General features: G+C 38.7%; 1 non-coding gene across 1 annotated transcript; it reads right to left on the reverse strand.

Annotated features, from left to right (window-relative positions):
- Window positions 1–8,304: 8,304 nt before the first annotated feature.
- Window positions 8,305–8,412, reverse strand: LOC112718762 (small nucleolar RNA R71). The gene has a single exon (XR_003161089.1). It is a non-coding gene; the product is annotated as a small nucleolar RNA R71 (small nucleolar RNA).
- Between the last annotated feature and the right edge of the window lie 321 nt (window positions 8,413–8,733).

The following is an 8,733-nucleotide window of genomic DNA, read 5'->3' on the forward strand; positions in this document are numbered from 1 at the left end:
AAGATCCTGGCAAATTCTTAATACCTTGCACCATAGGCACCATGAGCTTTGAAAAGGCTCTATGTGATCTAGGGTCAGGGATAAATCTTATGCCACTCTCTGTAATGGAGAAGCTGGGAATCATTGAGGTACAACCTGCCTTGTTCTCATTACAACTGGCAGATAAGTCAGTGAGACAAGCTTATGGAATAGTAGAGGACATGTTAGTAAAGGTTGAAGGTCTTTACATCCCTGCTGATTTCATAATCTTAGACACTAGGAAGGAAGAGAATGATTGCATCATCCTTGGAAGACCTTTCCTAGCTACAGCAGGAGCTGTGATAGATGTCAACAGAGGCGAATTAGTCCTTCAATTGAATGGGGACTACCTTGTGTTTAAGGCACATGGCCATCCCTCTGTGACAAAAGAGAGTAAGCATGAAGAGCTTCTCTCAGTTCAGAGTCAAGAAGAGCCCACACAGTCAAACTCTAAGTTTGGTGTTGTGAAGCCACAACCAAACTCTAAGTTTGGTGTTTAGACCCCATATCCAAACTCTAAGTTTGGTGTTGGGACTACACACTAACATTGACCTGATCACCTTGTGGCTCCATGAGAGCCACTGTCAAGCTATTGACATTAAAGAAGCGCTTGTTGGGAGGCAACCCAATTTTATTTATCTAATTTTTATTTTATTGTTATTTTGTGTTTTATTAGGTACATGATCATGAGGAGTCACGAAAAAAAATCAAAAAAATTAAAAACAGAGTCAAAAACAGAAGAAAAAAATTTTTCACCCTGGAGGACGCACAGACTGGCGTTCAACGCCAGTAAGATGCATCTGGCTGGCGTTCAACGCCAGAACAGAGCACCATTCTGGTGCTGAACGCCAGAAACAAGCAACATCCTGGCGCTGAACGCCAGGAATGTGCCCAGAGAGGAACAACTGGCGCTGAACGCCAGTAACAAGCATGAAACTGGCGTTCAATGCCAGAAACATGCTTTACATGGGCGTTGAATGCCCAGAACGTGCACCAATGGGCGTTTAAATGCCAGAATGGTGTGCCAAGGCAATTTACATGCCTATTTGGTGCAGGGATGGAATTCCTTGACACCTCAGGACCTGTGGACCCCACAGGATCATCTCAGGATCTGTGGACCTCACAGGATCCCCACCTACCTCGCCCTCTCTCTTTCCATTCATGGTCATCCTTTCTATTTTTCATTCACCACCTACATCTATCCACTCTTCCCCATACACCCAATCCCACCCATATAGCCGAATCCATCTCCCCTCACTCACCTCCATTTTCTTCTTCTTCTTCTTCCTCTCTTCTTTCTTCTCTTGCTCGAGGGCGAGCAATATTTTAATTTTGGTGTGGTAAAAGCATAGCTTTTTTTTTGCTTTTCCATTACCATTAATGGCACCTAAGGCCAGAGAAACCTCAAAGGGAAGACAAAAGCTTCCACCTCTGAGTCTTGGGAAATGGAAAGACTATAAGCCGTCATAGCTCAGTGGTAGAACATGTGGCTGCAAATCAAGAGATCCCTGAGATACCTCAGGGGATAAGCTTTCCTCCCAACAACTATTGGGAGCAACTCAACACCTCCTTAGAAGATCTAAGCCACAATGTGGAACAATTAAGGGTGGAACATCATGAGCACTCCATCATTCTCCAAGAAATAAGAGAAGATCAAAGAGCAATGAGGGAGGAGCAACAAAGGCAAGGAAGGGACATAGAAGAGCTTAAGGACATTGTTGGTCCTTCAAGAAGAAGACGCCACTAAAGGTGGATTCATTCCTTGTTCTTTATTTCTTTCTGTTTTCGGTTTTTAATATTGTGTTTATCTATGTTTTGTGTCTCTACTTCATGATCATTAGTATGTAACCATGCCTTAAAGCTATGAATAAATTCCATTAATCCTTCACCTCTCTTAAATAAAAAAATGTTTTAATTCAAAAGAACAAGAAGTACATGAATTTCGAATTTATCATTGAATTTAATTTAATTATATTGATGTGGTGACAATACTTTTTTCTGAATGAATGCTTGAACAGTGCATATTTTTGATCTTGTTGTTTATGAGTGTTAAAATTGTTGGCTCTTGAAAGAATGATGAACAAAGAGAAATGTTATTGATGATCTGAAAAATCATGAAATTGATTCTTGAAGCAAGAAAAAGCAGTGAAAAAGGAAGCTTGCGAAAAAAAAAAATAGAAAGAAAAAGAAGGAGCAGTAGAAAAAGCCAATAGCCCTTAAAACCAAAAGGCAAGGGTAAAAAGGATCCAAGGCTTTGAGCATCAATGGATAGGAGGGCCCAAGGAAATTAAATCCAGGCCTAAGCGGCTAAATCAAGCTGTCCCTAACCATGTGCTTGTGTCATGAAGGTCCAAGTGAAAAGCTTGAGACTGAGTGGTTAAAGTCGTGATCCAAAGCAAAAGAGTGTGCTTAAGAGCTCTGGACACCACTAACTGGGGACTCTAGCAAAGCTAAGTCACAATCTGAAAAGGTTCACCCAGTTATGTGTCTGTGGCATTTGTGTATCCGGTGGTAATACTGGAAAACAAAGTGCTTAGGGCCACGACCAAGACTCATAAGTAGCTGTGTTCAAGAATCAACATGCTCAACTAGGAGAGTCAATAACACTATCCGAAATTCTAAGTTCCTAGAGAAGCCAATCACTCTAGACTTCAAAGGAAAAAGTGAGATGCCAAAACTGTTCAGAAGCAAAAAGCTACAAGTCCCGCTCATCTAATTATAATTATTATTCATTGATGTTCTGGAATTTATAGTATATTCTCTTCTTTTATCCTATTTGATTTTCAGTTGCATGGGGACAAGCAACAATTTAAGTTTGGTGTTGTGATGAGCGGATAATTTATACACTTTTTGGCATTGTTTTTATATAGTTTTTAGTAAGTTTGAGCTACTTTTAGGGATGTTTTCATTAGTTTTTATGTTAAATTCACATTTCTGGACTTTACTATGAGTTTGTGTGTTTTTCTGTGATTTCAGGTAAATTCTGGCTGAAATTGAGGGACTTGAGCAAAACTCTGAAGAAGGCTGACAAAAGGACTGCTGATGCTGTTGGAATCTGACCTCCCTGTACGCGAAATGGATTTTATGGAGCTACAGAACTCCAATTGGCGCTCTCTCAACGGCGTTGGAAAGTAGACATCCAGGGCTTTCCAGCAATATATAATAGTCCATACTTTATTCGGAGATTGACGACGTAACTTGGCGTTGAACGCCAAGTACATGCTGCTGTCTGGAGTTAAACGCCAGAAAAACGTCATGATCTGGAGTTGAACGCCCAAAACACGTCATAACTCGGAGTTCAACTCCAAGAGAAGCCTCAGCTCGTGGATTAATCAAGCTCAGCCCAAGCATACACCAAGTGGGCCCCGGAAGGAGCTAGTTTATTATAAATAGAACATTTATCTATTGTATTAGAGATCTTTTGATCACTTTAAGTCTTTGATCATTCGGTCTTGTGACCACATGGGGGCTGGCCATTCGGCCATGCCTGAACCTTTTACTTATGTATTTTCAACGGTGGAGTTTCTGCACACCATAGATTAAGGGTGTGGAGCTCTGCTGTACCCCAAGCATTAATGCAATTCTATTTTCTTTTATTCAAATCTCTCTTATTCTTATTCCAAGATATTCATTCGTACCCAAGAACATGATGAATGTGATGAATAAGTAACCCTCATTATCATTCTCACTTATGAACGCACGTGATTGACAACCACTTCCGTTCTACATGCAACAGAGCTTGAATGTGTATCTCTTAGATTCCCCAACAGAATCTTCGTGGTATAAGCTAGATAGATGGCGGCATTTATGAGGATCCGGAAAGTCTCACCTTGTCTGTGGTATTCCGAGTAGGATCCTGGGGATCCGGAAAGTCTAACCTTGTCTGTGGTATTCCGAGTAGGATTCCAGTAATGAATGACTGTGACGTGCTTCAGACTCGTAAGTGCTGGGCGTTAGTGACAGACGCAAAAGAATCAAGGGATTCTATTCCAGTAGGCGCGGGAACCAACCAGTGATTAGCCGTGCTGTGACAGAGCGCGTGAGCGTAGTTTTCACTGCGAGGATGGGATGTAGCCATCAACCATGGGTGATGCCTCCAGACGATTAGCCATGCGAGTGACAGCCGCAGAGGATCATTTTCCCGAGAGGATTGAAAGTAGCCACCGCTGATGGTGAACCCCTATACACAGCTTGCCATGGAAAGGAGTAAGAAGGATTGAGTTGAAGCAGTGGGAAAGCAGGCGTTCTTGAGTCATACAGTATCTCCATTTGCTTATCTGAAATTCCCACCAATGAATCTGCATAAGTATTCTATCCCTTTTATTATTTATTTTCTTATTTCTATTTTCGAAAACCCATAAACCAATTTAATCTGCCTAACTGAGATTTACAAGGTGACCATAGCTTGCTTCATACCAACAATCTCTGTGGGATCGACCATTACTCACGTAAGGTTTATTACTTGGACGACCCAGTACACTTGCTGGTTAGTTGAACGGAGTTGTGTCCACTCGTGCCAATTTCAAATTCCATAATTTTACAATGAGTGCAACTCAAAGAATAGTGATCACAATTTCGTCCACCAACATCTTGGGCTTTCTAGCAATGGTAATAGTCCATACTTTGCCCAATATTTTATGGCCCAAACTGGCGTTCCAAGTCAGTATAAAAATTCTGGCGTAAAAGCCCAAACTGGCATAAAAGCTGGAGTTAAACGCCCAAACTGGCACTAGAGTTGGCGTTTAACTCCAAGAGAAGCCTATGCACGTGAAAGCTTCAATGCTCAGCCCAAGCACACACCATGTGGGCCCCGGAAGTGGATTTCTGCATCATTTACTTATTTCTGTAAATCCTAGGTTAGTAGTTCTCTATAAATAGGACCTTTTACTATTGTATTTTCATCTTTTTGATCATCTATGATCTTTTGATCATCTTTGATCTTGGGATCAGGTCTTTGAAACCCTTTTTTGTTTGTTTCATGCTATTTGGGAGGCATGGCCGAATGGTCATGCCTAGACCTTGTTCTTATGTATTTTCAACGGTGGAGTTTCTACACACCATAGATTAAGGTGTGGAGCTCTGCTGTTCCTCATGAATTAATGCAAGTACTATTGTTTTTCCTTCAATTCATGCCTACTTCTTCTCCAAGATATACTCTTGTTCTTAATTCAGTTAAGTCAGAATGAAGGGGTGACCCATGACAATCACCCAACCTTTGTTACTCGCTTAGCCAAGATCCGCATGCCTGACAACCACAAAAGTGGTCTACATGATGTTCAATGTAGTCATTGGACACTAGCTGGAGTATACTCTCTTGGATATCTAATACAGGGGACCGAGTCCGTGAGATTAGTATCTTCATGGTATAGGCTAGAACTAGTGGCAGCATTCCTGAGATCTAGAAAGTCTAAACCTTGCCGGTGGTATTCCAAGTAGGATCCAGGATCTGGAATGTCTAAACCTTGTTTGTGGTATTCCGAGTAGGATCTGGGAAGGGATGGCTGTGACGAGCTTCAAACCTGCGAATGTTGGGCGCAAGTGACAGTGCGTAAAAGGACAATGATCCTATCTCAACGCTAGCGGGAACCGACAAATGATTAGCCCTGCAGTGACAGCGCAGATGGATTTGTTTTCATCTGAGAGGATCATACAGCTTGCCATGGAAGGAGGTAACGCATGGTTGGAAGAAGGCAGTAGAAAAGCAGAGGTTCAGAAGCGACAAAGCATTTCCATACGCTTATCTGAAATTTCCACCAATGAATTCATAAGTATTTCTATCTTATTTTATGTTTTAATTACATTTTAATTATCAAAACCTCATAACCAATTTAATCTACCTGACTGAGATTTACAAGGTGACCATAGCTTGCTTCAAGCCGACAATCTTTGTAGGATTGACCCTTACTCACTTAAGGTATTACTTGGACGACCCAGTGCACTTGCTGGTCAGCTGCACGAAGTTGTGTATCACGATTTTGTGTACCAAGTTTTTGGCGCCATTACCGGGGATTGTTTGAGTTTGTACAATTGATGGTTCATCTTTTTGCTTAGATTATGTATTTTTCTTTTTATTTTCTTCTTCAAAATTTTTAAGAATGGATTCTAGAGTTTCAGATGATGCTTTTATCATCATAGGAGCTAGTTAATTCCCATCAATTTGGCTGTTGTATGCAATGTCTTGCTGAAGCTTGGCTGACCATGTCTAATCTTTTTAGACTGAAGCTTTAGACTAACATTGCATGATTCCTGGAATTCTTATTAAAAATTTTTGAGTTTCTTTTTTTTTCAAAAAAAAATTTCGAAAAAAAATTTACAAAAAAATTATAAAATCATAAAAATAAAAAATATTTTGTGTTTCTTGTTTGAGTCTAGTGTCAATTTTTAAGTTTGGTGTCAATTGCATGTTTCTATTTTTCTTGCATTTTTCGAAAATATATGCATGGTGTCCTTCATGATCTTCAAGTTGTTCTTGTTGATTTTCTTTGTTTGATCTTTAAATTCTCTTGTTTTGTATTTTCTGTTATTTCTCATGTGCATTCTCAATTTGTTAGTGTCTCTAGTATGAAAATTTCTAAGTTTGGTGTCTTGCATGTCTTTCTTCTCTTAAAAAAATTTTCAAAAAATATGTTCTTGATGTTCATCTTGACATTCAATATGTTCTTGCATGCATTGTTTATTTTATCTTAGTTTTTCATGATTAGTTTTATTTTGTTGTTTTTCTCTCTCATCATTAAAAATTCAAAAAAAATTCAAAATTATGTCTTTTTAAGTCAGTAATACAGAGAATTGAAGATTCAGAACATACAGCAGAGGAATCACAGAGAAAAAGCTGGGCGTTCAAAACGCCTAGTGAAGAAGGAATTCTGGCATTTAAATGCCAGCCAGGGTACCTGGCTGGGTGTTTAACGCCCAAAAAGGTAGACAATTGGGCGTTAAACGCCGGCGTTTAACGCCAGGATAGCACCAAGGAGAAAATTTTGTTTTCAAATCATACCTTTTTCAATTTTTCAAGTTTGCAAACTGATTTTTCAAAATCTTATCTTTTTCATATCTTCTCATATCAATCATATCTTTCTCAAAATCAAAACTTTTTCATTTTTCTTTTAATATTTTCAAAAATCCTTGCTAACAATTAATGTTGTAATTCAAAAATTTCAAGTTTGTTACTTTCTTGTTAAGAAAGGTTCAATATTTGAATTTTAGAATCCTATCTTTTAATTTCTTGTTAGTCAAGTCATCAATTTTAAAAATCAAATCTTTTTTTTTAAATCTTTTTCAACCATATCTTTTCAATCATATCTTTTTAAAAATAAAATTTTCTTCAATCATATCTCTTTTATTTTCAAAATCTTTTTCTAACTTCTTATCTTTTCAAAATTATTTCCAAATCTTTTTCAACTAATCACTATTTCTTATCTTTTTCAAAACCACATAACCCCATCTCTCTCTCTAATTTTCGAAAACCATTAACAATTTTTTCAAAAATCTTTTTTATTAATTAATTGTTTTAAACTCTAATTTTATTTTATTTAAAAATTTTCGAAAATTCCCTCTCTCATCTCCTTCTATTTAATCACTAGCACTCCTCCTCTCTTAATAATTCGAACCCTCTCCCCTCTCTATAAGTTCGAATTCTTCCTTATCTACCTCATCCTTCTACTCTTCTTTTTCTCTGACACATCAAGGAATCTCTATACTGTGACATAGAGGATTCCATACTTTCTTTGTTTTCTTCTCTTTCATATGAGTAGGAACAAAGATAAAAGCATTCTTGTTGAAGCTGGTCCTGAACCTGAAAGGACTCTGAAGAGGAAGGTAAAAGAAGCTAAAGCACAACTCTCTGGAGAGGACCGGACAAAAATCTTCGAAAAAGAAGAAGACATGGCAGCCGAAAATAACAACATTGCCAACAATGCAAGGAAGGTGCTTGGTGACTTTACTGCACCTACTCCCGACTTCTATGGGAGAAGCATCTCTATTCCTGCCATTGGAGCAAACAACTTTGAGCTTAAGCCTCAATTAGTTTCTCTGATGCAATAGAATTGCAAGTTTCATGGACTTTCATTAGAAGATCCTCATCAGTTATTGGCTGAATTTTTGCAAATCTGTGACACTGTTAAGACCAATGGAGTTGATCCTGAGGTCTACAGACTTATGCTTTTCCCTTTTGCTGTAAGAGACAGAGTTAGTATGTGGTTGAACTCACAACCTAGAGACAGCCTGAACTCTTGGGAAAAGCTGGTCAATGCCTTCTTAGCTAAATTCTTTCCACCTCAAACGATGAGTAAGCTTAGAGTGGAAGTTTAAACCTTCAAACAGAAGGAATGTGAATCCCTCTATGAAACTTGGGAAAGATACAAGCAATTGATCAGAAGGTGTCCTTCTGACATGCTTTCAGAATGGAGCATCATAGGTATCTTCTATGATGGTCTGTCTGAGTTATCTAAGATGTCATTGGACCATTCTGCAGGTAGATCTATTCATCTGAAAAAATGCCTGCAGAAACTCAGGAACTCATTGAAATGGTTGCGAATAACCAGTTCATGTACACTTCTGAAAGAAATCCTGTGAGCAATGGAACAACTCAGAAGAAAGGAGTTCTTGAGATTGATACTCTGAGTGCCATATTGGCTCAAAACAAAATATTAACTCAACAAGTCAATATGATTTCTCAAAATCTGACTGGATTGCAAGCTACATCTGGCAGTGCTAAAG

The sequence above is a fragment of the Arachis hypogaea genome, chromosome 10 (genome assembly GCF_003086295.3).
Source record: "Arachis hypogaea cultivar Tifrunner chromosome 10, arahy.Tifrunner.gnm2.J5K5, whole genome shotgun sequence".
Lineage (NCBI taxonomy): Eukaryota > Viridiplantae > Streptophyta > Magnoliopsida > Fabales > Fabaceae > Arachis > Arachis hypogaea.